General features: G+C 39.4%; 1 long non-coding RNA gene across 1 annotated transcript; it reads right to left on the bottom strand.

The window, feature by feature from the left end:
• Nucleotides 1-11,571: 11,571 nt before the first annotated feature.
• LOC120434449 lies at nt 11,572-12,484 on the bottom strand. The gene is made up of 3 exons (XR_005609095.1): nt 12,345-12,484; nt 12,147-12,236; nt 11,572-11,772 (listed from the first exon to the last, which is right to left on the bottom strand). It is a non-coding gene; the product is annotated as an uncharacterized LOC120434449 (long non-coding RNA).
• Between the last annotated feature and the right edge of the window lie 7,482 nt (nt 12,485-19,966).

The following is a 19,966-nucleotide window of genomic DNA, read 5'->3' as shown; positions in this document are numbered from 1 at the left end:
CACTGTGAGTGTCAGCAGTGTCTGAAGATATATTGGCACAAACCTCATGTCCTAACTTTGCTTTGTTAAAGAGATATGACGATTTGAAAATGCCTCTCATTAGAAATCCAGCGCTGATTTTGAACACACTCTCCATTGAAACTCAATGGGCGTTTTCAGATCTTGTGTTGGTCTGAGGCGATTTGATAAAAATCTGTAACTTCCACAACAGTGATAGTGACATTTTCTGAAAGCCAGCAAAAATACCTACGTTTTGATGTATAATTTGTGGGGGTTGAGTGGAAATTGAGCGAGTAGCAAGAAGTTGTTTAGACATGAAGAGAAAATTCAGAACGGACCAGCACTCACTCTGACTTAATTGCATAGCAACCATAGCAACGCATGTATTTTCTGAAAAATCACAATTTTGCAACTGAAAACTTAAAGAGATAAGATTAAAACGGTGAAGATCTGAAAAAGCTGAATCAGACAGGAATAGCCCAATAATCTGAGAACATTTTAAAGTTTGAATGGAGTTTCTAGGTGAAAGTATGACAAAAGTAGTTAAGTTTCAAAGACAAGCAAGTTTTAGCAGAATTGTGGAAGTTTTCCATTCATTTCAATGGGACAAATTAAAGGAAAAAGTGTAATATTTTAAAAAGTATAACAGTAATAAACACCAAAAGTCATAGCCGGCATTAGCAGAAAAGAGCAGAACAGTTTAGAGTTTGAGCGGAGAAAATCGGCTGAAAACTGAGGGAGTAGATGAGTGCCAAAAGGTGTGCGGAAGCAACTGGAATATAGTGGAATAAAGAACTAGAAAAATTTGCATTTCCTGCTTGAAAATGCAGTGTGGATGCTGGAGCTGAAGCTGTCAGCTGAAACTAGCTGAAAAAGCTGAAAAGTTGCAGAAATTGTAAAAACTTTGCAGAAGCAAAGGCGTTGCTAAAATGTAGTAACTTAGCAGAACTGCAATATCTTAGAGGAAACATAATACTTGGCAGAAATACAATAGCATAGCAGAACTTAGCAGAAATATTGTAACTTACCAGAAACACGATAACTTCCCAAAAATACAAAATTTAGGAGAAATAGTATAAGATAACAGAAAGAATATATTTATCCAAACAGTCTTAAACATTACAGAAATACTGTGATTTAGAAAAACAGTACAACATAGCAGAAATGCTGTGATTTACCAGAGACACTGTAATATACTATTAATATTGTAATTTTAAATAAATACTATGTTTTAGTAAAAAATACTCCAGTTTAGCATAAATATTATAACATAGCAGAAATACTACTTAATAGCAGAAATGATATATTTAGAAAGAAAAATATAATATAGTAGAAATACTATGATTTAGCAGAAATCCTACAATATAGCTCAATAACAATGATTTAGAACAGATACTATGATTGAGCAGAATAGTAATAACTTAAGTGAAAATATTGGAAGGTAAAATGACAAGCTGAATAAAAGGAACATGGTTAAGTTTGCTCAAAACTAATTTTTGTTCACCTGTGAAAAAATAAAATAAAAATACATTTAGAAATACAAATAAGAACAGCCAACAGATACACAAAAATCAAATATGGATACACAAATCAACAAATACACACAAAATCAAATATGGATACACAAATGTACAGAGACAGAGACACACGGTCAGTCAACCAGTCAACCAGTCTGAATATATTATATTTTTTTTCCAACAATGAGATGCTGCCTAAGAGGTCTTTCTCTCTCTCTCTCTCTCATGCACACACACACACACACACACACACACACACACACACGATCCAATTCAGTCAACCAGTCTAAATATATTGAATTTGAATCTTACAATGAGATCATCCATAAAAGGCTGCCTCTCTCTCTCTCTCTCTCTCTCTGTCACACACACACACACACACACACACACACACACACACACACAAGATCAAATTCAGTCAACTAGTCTAAATATATTGAATTTAAATCTTACAATGAGATCATCCCATATAAAGGCTTTCTCTCTCTCTCTCTCTCTCTCTCTCTCTCTCTCTGTCACACACACACACACACACACACAGATCCAATTCAGTCAACCAGTCTAAATATATTGAATTTAAATCTTACAATGAGATCATCCCATAAAAAGGCTTTCTCTCTCTCTCTCTGTCACACACACACACACACACACACACACACACACACAAGATCCAATTCAGTCAACCAGTCTAAATATATTGAATTTAAATCTTACAATGAGATCATCCCATATAAAGGCTTTCTCTCTCTCTCTCTCTCTCTCTCTCTCTGTCACACACACACACACACACAAAGATCCAATTCAGTCAACCAGTCTAAATATATTGAATTTAAATCTTACAATGAGATCATCCCATAAAAGTCTCTCTCTCTCTCTCTCTCTCTCTCTCTCTCACACACACACACACACACACACACACACACACACACACACAGTCAAATCAGTCAACCAGTCTAAATATATTGAATTTAAATCTTACAAAGAGATCATCCCATATAAAGGCTCTCTCTCTCTCTCTCTCTCTCTCTCTGTCACACACACACACACACACACACACACACACACACACACACAGATCCAATTCAGTCAACTAGTCTAAATATATTGAATTTAAATCTTACAATGAGATCATCCCATAAAAGCTTTCTCTCTCTCTCTCTCTGTCACACACACACACACACACACACACACACACAAGATCCAATTCAGTCAACCAGTCTAAATATATTGAATTTAAATCTTACAATGAGATCATCCCATATAAAGGCTTTCTCTCTCTCTCTCTCTCTCTCTCTCTGTCACACACACACACACACACACACACAGATCAATTCAGTCAACCAGTCTAAATATATTGAATTTAAATCTTACAATGAGATCATCCCATAAAAAGTCTCTCTCTCTCTCTCTCTCTCTCTCTCTCTGTCACACACACACACACACACACACACACACACACGTCCAAATCAGTCAACCAGTCTAAATATATTGAATTTAAATCTTACAAAGAGATCATCCCATATAAAGGCTCTCTCTCTCTCTCTCTCTCTCTCTCTCTCTGTCACACACACACACACACACACACACACACACACACACAAGATCCAATTCAGTCAACTAGTCTAAATATATTGAATTTAAATCTTACAATGAGATCATCCCATAAAGTCTCTCTCTCTCTCTCTCTCTCTCTCTCTCTCTCTCTCTCTCTCTGTCACACACACACACACACACACACACACACAAGATCCAATTCAGTCAACCAGTCTAAATATATTGAATTTAAATCTTACAATGAGATCATCCCATAAAAGGCTCTCTCTCTCTCTCTCTGTCACACACACACACACACACACACACACACACACACACACACAAGATCCAAATCAGTCAACCAGTCTAAATATATTGAATTTAAATCTTACAATGAGATCATCCCATATAAAGTCTCTCTCTCTCTCTCTCTCTCTCTCTCTCTCTCTGTCACACACACACACACACACACACACACACACACACACACAGGAGAGAAAGTAAGTTTCTAGCTCAGTCAAGCAGCCTGGGAGCTGCTGAATTTGAATCCACCAATCAGAGAGCCTGTGCACTTTTTCCCTTAAAACAGGTGCATGCAGCACAGAGACACAGGATTTCTGCAGTGTATTTCTCATAGTGAGATTCCTCTCAAACAATTGGCCATAATTTCCTAACCGTAGGGGCTAGAGCGGTCATTCTTACACCGTTTTGTTCAGAAGAGATGGGGGAATCTTCAGGTGTTAACAATTTATCATTAAAATATGAATTATTAAAGATATGTGACTTGTAATGCACCATAACTGAGTAGAGGCGAAGCAAAAACTGCCTTGACCTGCCCTCAAACAACGCTTTCTAACTCTAAATCTATTTGGAGTATCGATATAATTCTTTCACCGTAAGAGACAGCAGGCTTTGGTGAACAGTCATGGTAATTTTCAGGTCTTTGTGAAATCTATCAAAAAGATAGGACGAGAGAAAAAAAAGTGGTTCATTTCCAGGTTTGAAAGCTGAAGAAATCTGAGCGAGGGACAAATTTCCTACCCTCAAACAAACCCAATTCATGGCCAAATGGTAATAGGTGAGAAAAAAAAATCGTACACTGTGAGCGTCAGGGTGTCTGAAGATATATTGGCACAAGCCTCATGTCTTAACGATCGCTTTGTTAGGGAGATATGTGATTCGAATATGCCTCTCATTACAGAAATCAGCGGTGATTTTGAACAAACTCTCCATTGACTTTCTATGGAGGTTTCCAGACTTTGTGTTGGTCTGAGGAGATTTGCCAAAATTCTATAAATCCCACAACAATGATAGTAACATTTTCTGAAAGCCAGCAAAAATACCTACGTTTTGATGTATAAATTGTGGAAGTGTAGTGAAGATTGAGCAAGTAACAAAAGTTGTTCGGACATGAAGAAGACTGCAAAACTTTCAGTGGCACACTGAAAGCCAAGTGCATAACAACCATAACAACGCATGTATTTTGTGAAAAATCACAATTTTGCAACTCAAAACTTAAAGAGGATAAGATGAAAACGGTAACAGATATGAAAAAGCTGAATCATTCATGAATAGCCCAATAATTTGTGAATATTTTAAAATTTGAATGGTTGTTCTAGGTGAAAGTATGAGAAAAGTAGTTAAGTTTCAAAAAACAAGCAAGTTTTAGCAGAATTGTGGAAGTTTCCCATTCATTTCAATGGGACAAATTAAAGGAAAAAGCAATATTTTAAAAGTATAACAGCAAAAAATACCAAAAAGTCATCATGCATCATTAGCAGAAATAGCAGAATAGTTTAAAATTTGAGCGGTTGAAAATCGACTGAAAATTGTGGAAGTAGTTAAGTGCCAAAAAAAGTGCAAAAGTGGCAACTAGAATAATAATAATAAAGTATAATAATAAAGTAGAATAAAGAATAAAGAGAAACAGGAACACTATAGTGTGGATGCTTAAAAGCATCCACACAATAAAGAAACAGGAACTCAATAGTGTGGAAGCCCTATTGGGCATCCACACAATAAAGAAAAACAGGAACTCAATAGTGTGGATGCCTCCAGCATCCACACAATAAAGAAAAACAGGAACTCAATAGTGTGGATGCCTCCAGCATCCACACAATAAAAATAAAGAGAAACAGGAACTCAATGGTGTGGATGCCTCCAGCATCCACACAATGAAAAACAGGAACTCAATAGTGTGGATGCTTAAAGCATCCACACAATAAAAAAACAGGAACTCAATAGTGTGGAAGCCCTATTGGGGCATCCACACAATAAAGAAACAGGAACTCAATAGTGTGGATGCCTCCAGCATCCACACAATAAAGAAAACAGGAACTCAATAGTGTGGATGCCTCCAGCATCCACACAATAAAAATAAAGAGAAACAGGAACTCAATAGTGTGGATGCCTCCAGCATCCACACAATAAGAAAAACAGGAACTCAATAGTGTGGATGCCTCCAGCATCCACACAATAATAATAATAACTAAGCGAAAATTTCAGAAGAAATTTTATGTGTGCCTATGCTGCTAATCACTGTGGTTTGCCATTCATACGGCTACAGAGGCAAAACTCAGAAGAGCAGCCATTCTCCACCATGAACTATGGTAAAAACAAACACCGCTCACGCTTCACAGATGACAGCTTACAGTTTTGTGTAAAGATGAAGTTACCCATTACAGCGCCGATTTGCAGGCGCTGTGCACACAGGTTCATGAGCAGAAGTCCCATTGTACCACGGCAGACCCTACAATGTTTGCATGAACACACTTTGAAGCATTACATTATAGACCACTTTTCACACATGCATTCACTTTTTGTTTTGTTATTTTACACAGTGTTCTGAATGATGAACAATGGTCTACAGCCAATCCTGTGTATTATTATACAAACTTTGGTTGTGAGATTCAGATAACTATTTAATAAAAGCTAAATATTTTATATGAGGTAAGAAAGAAAAGTATATCTTTGTGTCCACCTTTCTCTGTTAATGCCTACCTGGCCCCTAGCAAAAGCTTTGCTAGATCCGCCCCTGCACAGTTAGCAGCTGTCAGCTACACACAAAAAGGAGCTTGGTCTTTGTCGGCTCCAGAAACAACTCATAACTTCCCTTCAACTCATTCATGTCACCTAAAGTGTAAACCTGTTTCTCCATCACCAGTTCAGCTCTGATGATTCAGTAAGGACATCTCCTGATTTCATCTTCATGCTCCAGCAAACATCAGCTGATACTAGAAATTAAAATCAAAAAATTCTAACAACAGCTGATCAAGCTTAAACGTGCTGCTGTTGTTTAGCGCGATAAACAAACAAGAGAGAAAAGCCGATCATTGATCAGTTTCATGACTGAAGTTTCAACAGGCGAGAGAATGACAGGGGAGGCTGTCATAAAGTTCAACATCGGTAACATCGGTAACTTAGCGCGCACAGCTGTATACAAACTCCGTGGTGCTAGCTATGCGCGATACGAGTTATTGTAAGTGATTGAAAAAGTCAGCTGGCGAAAATAAACTACACACTAAACTCGGTTTATATCTGACCCAAATAGAGTGCAGGTCATAACTTCTTACCTGAAATTCAGTTCACCTCACGCTCCTGCCTTCGCTTTCCTGATCCACGATTGACCTCCGCGTTAGCAAACACCGGTCGATCGGCGGTGTGACATGTCCTTTCTGTCATACACGGTGGATAGCTGCCCACTGTTGTAGCTCCGCATTATAGCACCACCAAACAACTCAGTTATTTTTCCACATCCAGCTGTAACTCCGATTCTGTGCGAGCATTTGCGAGACCGGGGAAGGTGAAAGGAGAGAGAGTCCCTCGCTGTCCATTTGCAGCCAAGTCGACAGCTAGCTAGGTAACCGGCTAGCTGTCAGGCAGGACCGAGTCGTCAGAGCATTGTCGCTAATATGGGATGTCTTGATAAAACAAGCAGATATTTGAAGTTTACACACCTACATTCTCGCCTGAAAATATCTTAAAAGTTTATTTTGTGACCTAGAAACACTAATAAAAAGACATATAAAAGCGCAGTGGTGGCCGCCATTGTTTAACTTCGGCAGAGGTGTGCTATGAATTGTGGGATATGGAGTTTTCAACACAAGGATAAATCTTTTAAACTGTACTACTCCCGGTATACCACTAGAGAGCCAAGACACCACAAATGAAGTCTGTTTATTTGGGCGCCAAAAGATGAATTGGCCTAAATTTGCACTAAAATATTAATATTTAAAAACTATAAAAGTTATAAACACCAAAAGTCATAACATAATAGTCCAGCTCCAGCCGCACAAAATGATCTAACATATGTAACCCTAATGTCAAAACTGTTTGGCAGAGGAGCATGGGAAAATTTTCACTAAAATATTAATATTTAAAAACTATAAAATTCATAAACACCAAAAGTCATAGCACACCATTCCAGATCCAGCCGCACAAAATGAGGTAACATATATGAAGCTTGTCTCAAAACTGCGAGGCGAGATTAAGCTGCAAAATTTCAGGCGGAAACTGGAGAATAATAATAACTAGAAAAATTTGCATTTCCTCTTGAAAATGCTGTGTGGATGCTGTAATGCTGAAGCTGTCTGCTCAAAAACTGAAAAGATGAAAAGTTGCAAAAAGTTGTATGGTGGTGAAAAAAAAAAAAAGAATTGCCCTGAGCTAGATTCGAACCTGGCCTTCCAGGTCTCAAGGCAGCCACTCATCTCACTGACCTAAACTCACTCTGACAAAGAAGAGGTGGAGAGACTGACAATTTTGCTGAAATGAGCAGAAGCTGCTGAGGTGTGCTGAGAAGAGGTGACAAGGCTGAAAATTTTGCAGAAAAGAGGTGAATCAGCAGAATTTCTGCTCAAAGAGTTTTTCTGAAAAAAGCTGAGATTTGTGCTGATAAGAGGTGAAAAGGCTGAGATTTTTGCAGAAGAGGTGAATAAGAAGAATTTCTGCTGAAAAGAGGTGAAAATTCTGAATATTCTGCTGAAAAGAGTTGAATGAGCAGAATTTCTGCAGAAAAAGATGGAAAAAGCAGAACATTGTGCTGAAAAGGGTGAATGAGCAGAATTTCTGCTGAAAAGACTTTTTCTGAAAACAGCAGAAAAAATGAAAATTTTAACTGAAAAGGCGTGGAAAAGCGGAAATTTGTGTTGAAAAGAGTTAAAAAGTTTAACTGTAAACTCAAAGAAATGTTGCCATAAGCGGGTTTGAACCGGGTCTCCCAGTCTGAGAGCGGCTGCTTATCTCACTGAGCTAAAACACGGCTCAACTGGGCAAGGAAAACTAGTGACCCCACTGATAATGTGCAAAAATGGGCAAAAATATTGCAAAAAAAAATTCAATATCTCAAAAAGTATAGAAGTTATGAGCACCAAAGTCATAGCAAACATTAGCAGAAAAGAGCAGAATTTTTAAAGTTTGAACAGAAAAATGGTCTGAAAACTGAGGGGAGTAGTTAAGCGACAAAAAAAATCGGAAGCAACGAAGAATAATAAAGAACTAGAAAATTTGCATTTCCTGCGAAAATGCTGTGTGGATGCTTATTGCTGAAGCTGTCTGCTCAAAAACTGAAAAAGATGAAAAGTTGCAAAAAGTTGTATGGTGGTGAAAAAAAAAAAAAAGATTGCCCTGAGCTGGATTCGAACCTGGGCCTCCTGCTCTCAAGGCAGCTACTCATCTCACTGAGCTAAACTCATTCTGACCAAGAAGGGTGGAGGCAGCCAACTCTGCTGAAATGAGCAGAAGCTGCTGAGGTTGTGATGATAAGAGGAGAAAAGGCTGAAAATTTTGCAGAAAAGAGGTGAATCAGCAGAATTTCTGCTGAAAAGAGGCAAAAGAAGCAGAAGGTTGCGCTGAAAAGAGATGAATCAGCAGAATTTCTGCTCAAAACAGTTTTCCTGAAAACAGCTGAGACTTGTGCTAATAAGAGGTGAAAAGGCTGAAAAATTTTGCAGAAGGGTGAATAAGCAGAATTTGGGCTGAAAAGAGGTGAAAATTCTCCTGAAAAGAGTTCAATCAGCAGAATTTCTGCTGAAAAGAGTTCTGCAGAAGTCTTTTCAGAATTCTGCTGAAAAGATATTTTGCTGAAAACAGCAGAAAAGTTGGGATTTGTGCTGAAAAGTGGTGAAAAAACTGAAAATTTTGCTGAAAAGGGTGAAAAAAGCTGAAATTGAGTTAAAACAGTTTAACTGTTAACTGAAAGAAATGTTGCCATAAAAGCGGGATTTGAACCGGGTCTCCCAGTCTGAGAAACGGCTGCTTATCTCACTGAGCTAAAACACGGCTCAACCGGGCAAGGAAAACTAGTGAGGCCACTGATAATGTGCAAAAATGGGCAAAAATATTGCAAAAAAAATTCAATATCTCAAAAAGTATAGAAATTATCAGCACCAAAAGTCATAGCAAACATTAGCAGAAAAGAGCAGAATTTTTAAAGTTTGAACTGAGAAAATCGGCTGAAAACTGAAGGAGTAGTTAAGCGACAAAAGCGTCTGGGAAGCAACGAAGAATAATAATAAAGAATAAAGAAAACAGGAACTCAATAGTGTGGAAGCCCTTTGGGGCATCCACACAATAAAAAGAAAAACAGAACTCAATAGTGTGGAAGCCCTTTGAGGGCATCCACACAATAACTAAGCGAAAATTTCAGAAGAAATTTTATGTGTGCCTATGCTACTGCCAATGAGTGTGGTTGCCTTTAATGTGGTTCAATTAGTGCGGTTGCCATTTATAACACCAGAGGAACAGATGCAACATGAACATAGTTTGCTTTTTATACCACAAGAAGGAGGAAATGGAATACAGCTGATTTTCAACTTAAAGCAAAAGTAAGCTGTATTGTGATCTCTGTTATATCACGGCATACAGAGATGAGAAAGATGCTCCAGTTACATGATTACAAAATAAGTTAATAGATATAAAAGAAAATAATTATGCTTCAGTGTCAGGTGTTCAAGAGAAGTTACAATTTAGATTTTACAGTTTTGAGTCGTTTAAAGTGGTAGAAAAAAAGATGTCCATTAAAAGCGGTATTCAATTTGTATTTCAAAGGTATTTTAATGTCAAAGGGAAAATACCACATGCAAATTATGAAATTTCCGTTGTGGGACTAATAAATGTATCATGTTATTCAAACAATATTTTGTACAGATACCATTTACAATAATGTATGACATTTAAACATGATATTTAGATTGTGGTAAATAGCAAAAGCAATATAAAATAAAAGGAAGGAAACCATTCAAGTAACTTTATATTATGAACTGAAGAGTAAGGCAAAAGTATAAATGAAAAGCATACAAGCATTAATGTATATAGATAAACCCAACAATCATATGACCCCCTATGAGCAAGCACTTTGGCGACAGTGGGAAGGAAAAACTCCCTTTTGACAGGAAGAAACCTCCGGCAGAACCAGGCTCAGGGAGGGGCGGCCATCTGCCGCGACCGGTTGGGGTGAGATGTAAACAAATCAAAACTGTCCACAGAGCTACAGGGGCACACTGGGATCGCAACAGCAGCCATAGAAAACAGATTAGGATGTTCTTCCCAGTACTGAAGTGGGTCGGCTTTTCTTATGTGTGCGTTTTTCTCTGAGAGGTGAGTCTCCACTTTAGTTTCTGTTGATGAGGCACTCACGGATACTTCTGGATAAGGGTCATTTGGAAGCAAGTGGTTGGCTGACTTTGCGAAAACAGCTAGAAACAGATAAAGGAAAACACAATTTAAAACAATAAAACAAGAGACATCACAAAGCGCAGCTCTTCAGTTAACAAACTGGCAAGTAATGAAGTTCTAAAAATAATTGGGAAAACAAATCTAACTTTAGAACTAAATGACCCAAAACTAAATTAAAAATGAATTAAAAAAAAAAATTGGCTTAATACTGGTGTCTTCTGATGAGGTAAGTAAGCCATGCGGTAAAAAAACCACTGCGTGGCTGTAATTTGGTGGCCTGTATACAGTTCAATCCAAGCATGTAGTTGGTTTAAATGGGTTTAATACTGGTGTCTTTTGATCACTTGACTGTATATATAAACCTGTTGAACAAAGGTGCATTTAATTTCACTATACCTGCCCATCCTTGTGGCGGTCTCTACTAGCGTGGCACAGTTTCAAGATCAGTGTAGGGCTTCTCCACTGCCTTCACTGGACAGAACACATCTGAGGAGTTATGAATGAATGGATGACTTAATGAATGGATGAGATTATAGTTTGTTTCAAAGAATATAAAGTAAAAACAAAAAAAAATACAAATGACCTGTTATGGCAGGGATCCCATCAGGTGCAGTCTTTCTGTTCACGTTTCTGGTCAGCTCTTCAATGGATGAGAGCACATCAGCAGTCTTATCTATCAGTTCCCACTGGTGAGCTGTCCTTGTTGGTTGTAGAGTGTGTTCAGAAAAACTCCCTTTTAACAGGAAGAAACCTCCGGCAGAACCAGGCTTAGAGAGGTGCAGCCATCTGCCGTGGCCGGTTGGGTGAGATGTAAACAAATCAAAACTGTCCACAGAGCTACAGGGGCACACTGGGATCGCAACAGCAGCCATAGAGGGAAACAGATTAGGATGTTCTTCCCAGTACTGAAGTGGGTCGGCTTTTCTTATGTGTGCGTTTTTCTCTGAGAGGTAGGTCTCCACTTTAGTTTCTGTTGATGAGGCACTCACGGATACTTCTGGATAAGGGTCATTTGGAAGCAAGTGGTTGGCTGACTTTGCGAAAACAGCTAGAAACAGATAAAGGAAAACACAATTTAAAACAATAAAACAAGAGACATCACAAAGCGCAGCTCTTCAGTTAGCGAAATGGCAAGTAATGAAGTTCTAAAAAATAATTGGAAAAACAAATCTAACTTTAGAACTAAATGACCCAAAACTATATTAAAAGGCAGTAAAAAAGAAATTTGCTTAATACTGGTGTCTTTGGATGGGGTAAGTTGCTATTTAAGGTAAGAACCACACGTGGCTGTAATTTGGTGGCCTGTATACAGTTCCAATCAAGCATGTAGTTGGTTTAAATGGGTTTAATACTGGTGTCTTTTGATCACTTGACTGTATATATAAACCTGTTGAACCAAAGGTGCATTTAATTTCACTATACCTGCCCATCCTTGTAGCGGTCTCTACTAGCGTGGCACAGTTTCAAGATCAGTGTAGGGCTTCTCTACTGCCTTCACTGGACAGAACACATCTGAGGAGTTATGAATGAATGGATGACTTAATTAATGGATGAGATTATAGTTTGTTTCAAACAATATCAAATGTTACAATATAAAGTAAGAAACAAAAATACAATTACCTGTTATGGCAGGGATCCCATCAGGTGCAGTTGCAGTCTCTCTGTTCACGTTTCTGGTCAGCTCTTCAATGGATGAGAGCAGTCTTATGTATCAGCTCCCACTGGTGAGCTGTCCTTGTTGATGGTAGAGTGTGCTCAGTTGCAAAGACACTAAGATCACTTGGCAGTCCATATCCCTCACAACCTTGCAGTCATTTTGTGTTAGTGAATTACACAATAAATGGGGTTGTGATAACTGTGATATGTATTCAGAACACCTGATTGGAGGCAGGCGTATGGCTGTGATATGTAAAGGTGATCAATCAATGTGTGTTTTCGGTAGTTGCAGCAGTAATAAGTTGTGCATATCCTCTTGACTGAAACAGTTCTTGGATGGGTTTTTTCCTCTGCTCATAAGGTCCTCATTGAAGTCTCCACAAACAATAATTGGTTGGCAATTCATCATTTCAATGAGTCAAAAGACATTGCATTTGTGGTAAAAACCTCACGTGGCTGTAATTTGGTGGCCTGTATACAGTTGCTATCAAAGCTGTGACTGGCGATTCAACCTTGATAACAACAAATTCAAGGTCAGTCACATTTTGCAGGTATTTTCGAGACTCTGCTGTAAGAACTGTTTTGTAGTACATTGCAACTCCACACGCCATTTACCTTTGCCATGTCTGTATGGTTTGTGTAAGAGGCGTGTCTGTTGCGTGTGGCCATGTTGTACTGTTCGAGCTGGGCGGGGAGAAACTGATGATCCAGACAAGTGAGTTTCTGTTATGCATAAAACATCAGCAAGGCTGAGTTCATGGTGGCATCTCATGTCCTCCATGTGAGTTGGGAGACCTTGTGCATTGTGATGGATAATTGTCATCGTGGGGACTGTGGGAACAACTGATTTTAAAATTTCAACAGTGGTCTTGCATTCTCAAATGATGCATGTCTCATATTTTGAGTGCATCTGTGATGGCAGGATCAGCATAGATTTTCCTTTCATCAAAGTCTGTGATGTAGAGTCCTTTAAGTGAGGTTGTGCTGACTGAGTGCAACATAGGCCATTCAGGTTCAAAAACACGCTTCAAACATACTACTGCTGACTCCATTGTCATGCCTTGTACTTTGTGAGCTGTACATGCAAAGGCCAACTTCATTGGAAATTGCCTGCGAAGAACTCCTTTTTACTTGTAGATTCTTCACATTTCTCAATATATACCAGGTTGTCTGAGGATCCTTGTATTTTTTCTGCGAAATTTTGCCCAGAATTTTGATTGTCAGCGTAAGTCAATGAGATTCACAGTTTTGGTCCATCCTGTGTGGTTGTCACAATGTTAAGTGATTGTTCCAAATGTCCCATTAACAAGCCCATCTTCAACATCAAATTTCTAATAATCATAACACGCACTCAGGTGCAGCTTGTATGTTATCAGGTAAATCTCTTTTGTTGCCTTTCATCATATCTGCCAGCAGGACCATCTCACCCGTTCGTGGGTCTTTTCTGTAGTCTTGGCCTGAATATTTATGATATCAGAATGAAGAGCAGTTACAGTTGCTGGTGTGTTTGTCCACCTCTTTGTTTGTAGCATAAATGTGTAATACATTAGATGGACAGTCTTTTATGTCATGGATAGCCTGTGTGAGCAAGGCTTTATCATTAACTTCAAGAGAATCTGTTTTTGCTTTACTCTTATCCTGTTCAGAACTTCAGCAAAAGAATGATCATCTTTCTGTCGCATGATTTCTGTCAGGTTGACCATGTGAAAATAGTCTTTCAGAGATCAAGGACATTGTCCTCGTACACACAAGTGGTTTGGCTTTTCAAGGGGTGGCAGCTGGTAAAGTCTCCTACTGCAGGATAGATATCCCACCAAAAGGCTTCTTGTTTCCTTTGATCTGCTGAAGTCTCCAGTGGATGTAGGCAAAAGGTCTTTAGAAACCATAGATATCTCATCAATGACCAGAATCTCTGCATTTGAAAGTGAAGCTCTCACTTCATCCAGTGCATTCCCAGTCCCTGATACAGCGGTTTAAAGATTTTGGCAGCTTTAGCAGAGAGTGCAGTGTTTTCCCAGATATGTTAAAAGCTGCAGTGCCAGTAAATGCAGCCAACAGGACTGCAGGGTAGGACATGTCTGCTTGGTCACGGAATCTGGGGAGTTGGTGCAAAATCTTTGTTGCCTCCTCATATATGCACTTGATAACATGTGATTTTCCACAGCCAGCTCCTCCAGAGACAAAATAAAAGAACTGCTCAGGACAGTGACCCCACACAAGTTTGAAACACCACTCACGCTTTTCGTAGAATATGGATGCTTGGGTTTCATTCAGACTTTGGTACATTTTTCTGACAAAGTCTGGGCTCAGCTTTAGTGCTATGATTGCTGGCATGGCTCCACTGCTGCTACCACTGACAGTAGTCTGGAACAATGTCCATTTCACTTTCGTCAGTGTCATGTCTGGATTGTCGTTGGGCCACACACTCTAAGCGATCTACTTCAACCTCAGGTGCAAGGTGTTCCATGCATTGATAAGTGGGCCTTGTTGTTCAATCTGTTCCAATGCCCTTTCCATTGTTTTGCCATGGCTTTCATAACGCTTTTGTTAAAGGTAACAATTGGCCGTACTGCAAAACCATGTTTTCGTCCACTTTTGTAGAACTGTTCGGATGTGGGGTGTTCTGTGTTTTTAAGGTCATCATTTGATCGATGTGGAAAATAAAGTTTTAGTAGTCTGCTATAAAACTTCTCTGGTTGTTTCTTTTCTGAGAAGCGAGGATATCTGATTATTGCAGGTTTCCCTCTTGTTCTCTTTTGAATATAACCCATGTTATTCAAAGAGGGATGGCATTTTGACTCTGTTTGTGGCTGTAGAGAATCCTGTACTCTGAAGCAAATTCAATAAACACATTCTTTCAAACTCAGGCGTTCTGGGTCTGTTTGCATATTTTCTGGCAATCAGACATCCACACATTTTCATCATCTGGTGCCATGCTCTGCAACCTGCTCATCGGAGACTCATTTTCAGGGCATCATCATCAGTCTGTATGAACACCACACTGCGTGAACACTTTTTTAGTGGCAGGCTGCATGTCCTTACCACGGATTCTTGGGCACTGACTTCTCTGTGTTTAGCATATGCCTGCATTATCTGTTTCATTTCATCTCTTTCATTGACATTGGACTTTTGACCTCCTGGATGACTCCATTAAGAAATTGTGTCATCTCAAATTCGGGTTTAGAGACATAAGACATCATGTACATCAGGCAGCTGTAGTCATCAATGACATATTGGATGTCCATGTTGGCATTCAGGCTCTCAACAGATCTGCATTGTATGCATTCACCCAGCAGTCATTAGGTTCACGCTTTAAGAGGATGACATGGCCATTGCTTAAATTGAAGACACAATCAAGTATTGTTCATAAGTTAATCTGCATTTGTGAAGCAGCTCAGACAAGTCCTCAAGCGAGAATTTGGGTCCTGAGCAAATCTCTCAATGGCTGGAGTTTTTCTTTGGCCTCTTTCTGTTTTTTGCGGCGCCATTAAGTCTGTTTTTTGCTTTTGTTTTCATTTGTGCCTTTCTCCTTACTTGTGCTATGCTGCTTATCATTGTGATCATCGTCATCATCTGGGCTTGGGAAAGTGATCATTGTTTGGTCTACCGGTAGTTTGGGGAACCCAAACCTACATGACACATTACCTTTTTGCAGGATCTGGAGTGATTTCTGCTGTGGACTTGAACCTCAGACACAATTTTGTGAAGTTCAGGATCGGCATTTTGGTCAGGCATCTTACATGTTATGTACTTGTCAATAAATTTGTACACGTGGTCTTCAAGGTCGCTTCCAAATTGGGTGCATCTTTGACCCAAACCAGTAAATGGATATGAGGGCTACCTCTGGCCTGAAACTCCACTTTCGATAAAAGTAATCTTCTACTTCACCGATGGGCTGTGCTGGGGACAGGATCAGTGTTGTCATTAGTGCATCGACTCTTTTTCAAACAATCGCATCACAGTCACAGGGTTGCTTGAATTTCACACTTTGTGTTCCAGTCAAGTTGTGAAAAATCCACTTGTTCACCTTGTTGAGTTTTATGACCTCAACAACCTCAGGCCATCTCATTTCAGCAGCTGAAAATGTCAGGGAAAAAAGTCGGCTTTCTAACTGTCTGACCATAGCATGCAGATCTTTCAGTGCCTTCTCCCAATAGGCTGGAGTACCTCTCAGAGGTTTCATGAAGCGTGTTGCATCTTTGTTGTTATCAGTCTCTCCACTTCGTCTTTATTTTGAAGCATTCTGTTACAAATTCTCGTCCATCCTTGGTGATTGCCTTACCTTTGCGCAATTGGATGGACATGCTGTTTAACCAACCATGTGTTTCTGTTACAAACTGTGCAAAGAATAGGTAGCTTTGGTCAGTTGCAAACCGTGTATCTGCAGAGAACAGGCGTGTATTAAAATACATGCTTGGGGACAGTTTGACTTGTCTGGCTTCATCTAATGTGTTCTGTCCAGTTGGGAACTGCACAGGAAAGGCCATGGCTTCAAGTTTAGGAACAGAGAAGAAGCCAACAGGTCTATTTCCTTGGGCGGGTGCAATGCTAAATATTCCTTCACCATATGATAAAATGTCCTGTGCTATATCTGGTGGTTGCATACAGGTGTCTAGAACAAGACCAGGCCGAGTTCTTCCTTTTCTTTCTCCGTATCTTGTAAGGGCTCTCCATTTGACTGTTCAGGCTCCAATAGTTCGTTTACATCATGACATGGCTCAAGTATTCCAGCTGTTGTATCCTCAGTGGTTCTTCTTTCTGGTACAATTTGGTTGTCGAAGTTTCTGGGCAGTGCATCTTGAATATCTGCATCAGCAGTGTCATGTTCCGTCTCGATTATCTGATTATTTGTGGGATCAGCAAAAGTAGCGTCATCATCAATAGATACATCTTTGTATTCTGAATGCATCTCTTTTAGCTTTGATAATCCTGCTAACACATTCTTCATGTTCACAGTGTAGAAGTGTTGGTATCCTTTGAATCTGATGTGTCTTTTCAGTTGTACCTGCAGGAGCTGGGCTTCATTGCTAGGTCTGGGAAGACAGTTTACTGTGGTTTCCACATCCGACGGTACACAAACAACAGCCCCATGTGCGGCTCTTTGCTGTCCTTTTGGTAATGCAATGATTTTGGCAAGCGGGAGAATTTTAGCAATCGGTTGTCGTTCTAGTACATTTAATTGACTCAGTTCAATTGGAATGGGTGCTAGTGCTAAATTGTTTGCCACTGCGATGGAAGGGATCTTTCCTCGTTGTGAGGTGGCTGTCACAGTTGTAGCAAATCCACTCCTCCATTCTGTGTTTTGGGGAAAGTACAATTAGCTGAGCATTCCCCATCACAAACATGGACAAATTTTCCTGTCAAGCAAGTGTCAACAATGTGACTATTTTTAACATACTTTGATCTTTTGCAGTGTTTAACTTGATTAGGAAACAGAGTTCTGTGCACACTGTACAGACATGGGTGGGTCCTAACTTAATTGTTTCACGGAAAGCTAATGTGGCTGCTTGCATCACACTATTCACTACAAGCTGGGGCTGTGCTTCAGACTGTGGACCCTGCTGGAATTGTGTTACTAGTCGTCTGTATTTCTTCTTTATTCTCTGCGCACACACTTTTATAAATGGCGAAAGATGCAGTGGTAGCCATTTTGTGTCTCTGGTACTCTGCACAGCGCTGTATATGGTGCAGTCTGAATTGTGAGTCATTATGATACCTGGCATGAATTGATTTTTTTGTTTGTGCCTGTAGTTTGGATCCGATGCATATTTTGTTCTTATGTATTTTTCTGTCTGCTTTGAAAGTCAGCATCCGTGTTGTACCTTTGGACCAGATATTGCTTCTGTCTGCTTTGAAAGTCAGCATCCGTGTTGTACCTTTGGACCAGATATTGCTTCTGTCTGCTTTGAAAGTCAGCATCCGTGTTGTACCTTTGGACCAGATATTGCTTCTGTCTGCTTTGAAAGTCAGCATCCGTGTTGTATCTTGAACACATATTGTTTCTGTCTGGTTCAAAGCTGGCATCTGTGGTATATCTTCTGATAATGTAGTCTCTCTTTTTTGTTGAAAATGAGGATCATTTGGTATCTCTTCACTTTGTGGGCTTTTATCTTCTCTTGAATATGAGGTTTGCATAATAACCTTTGGCTGACAACAGTTTTGTTCTGGCGATGACAGTTTGAGCATATTGAGTTTTCACAGCCTGTAATTTTTCATTGAAATTCAGGAAAGCAGGCATATCGTTGCTTTTAGTGTCTTTTTGTTTATCTTCTTTGCCAAGTCTTCAGATGAAGATTTTTCTTTAGCTTTTAGATGCTGCTTGTGACTTTGAGCTTGACGAATAGCTTTCCCACGCCGTCGTTTATTTAATCTGCATACATTTCTTGCTTTTTGGGGGTTTATCTAGGACTTTATCTCTTTCATTATTGAGTTCGAGATTTTCTTGTTGTTCTGTTTGGATGTTGCTTGTTGGATGAACAGATGTTTCAAGTTGATGTTCTAAATTTGATTTGAAGCCATTTTGTCTTGTTGTGGGTTTAAAGCACTTTCTAACATTGTCATGTAGGTTTGGGCTGATTCTGGTTGAGGCACTTGCACAGTGGGATTTGTGATTTGTGGTTCATCATTTTGTGGTGATGTAGCTGTTGCTCCTGGTGTTGCTTGAGTTGACTGTGCAGGCTGTTCGTTGTGAGTGCTGACTCTTTTGAAAGAAACAGGCACAAACTCATATCTTGCATACCTGCCTTGATTTTGGAAAAGGTTATGCAGGTGGGTGATCAGGTCATTCACATGAGTGAAAGTGAGCATGACTGCTGTTCCATTTGGCTGGGGTAAACCTGCTGCACTTCTTGAATGTGAATCAAATAATCCATACCTCCCAGATTTGTCACGGAAAACTGCAATGCACTGAGGCGAAACCATGAGCAAAGCATAGTTCACATCTGTTGACAGACATACAAAGGCGACTAGCAAGAGGCAACCACCATCCTTTTCTTTGATAAGTTTTGTCCTCTGCTTTCAGGTATCCGTACCTTATGTTGTCCATTTTCACACTGTGAACATTTATGTCAGCATGAACTTCTTTGGGCAGGTCCTCCATGGTCAGATGATTTTGTGTATAACGCCTCTCCTGCTGAAGATTTGTTTTAATCCAACAGTAGAGTGCATCTCCTGTTCAAGCACCTTATCAAGTCAGGGCTGTGTTGAACTGGTGTTCCTCATTAAGGTAGGCCAGGAATGTGAGGGCATTACATGTGCACTGATGATTTCGAGAGAATTCTGTGTACCTTTCATCACTTTGACAATGAGTTGCACTGACACACCAGAAGTGCTGAACTGCGTTTCTCTGTAGCTCCTCTGTCAGTAGTTGTTCATTTGTGTTGTGGAAAGGCTGATCAAGGAATGGTAAAGGTGACACATGTTATTGTTTAGTATTTAATGATATGCATTTCACGGTTGAGTAAAACATATGTAACTCTTGGTACAATGATGTAAGACATTTTAAGTGGCAATAGTTGTATAAATTTAGATTTTCTTGTAAAGTAAAAAAATTTTTTAACTATGGTAAAATAATGAAACAATGTTCA

The sequence above is a fragment of the Oreochromis aureus genome, linkage group 18 (genome assembly GCF_013358895.1).
Source record: "Oreochromis aureus strain Israel breed Guangdong linkage group 18, ZZ_aureus, whole genome shotgun sequence".
Taxonomy (NCBI): domain Eukaryota; kingdom Metazoa; phylum Chordata; class Actinopteri; order Cichliformes; family Cichlidae; genus Oreochromis; species Oreochromis aureus.
The sequence above is the reverse complement of the archived record's forward strand: the minus strand, read 5'-3'. Positions and strand labels throughout refer to the sequence as shown.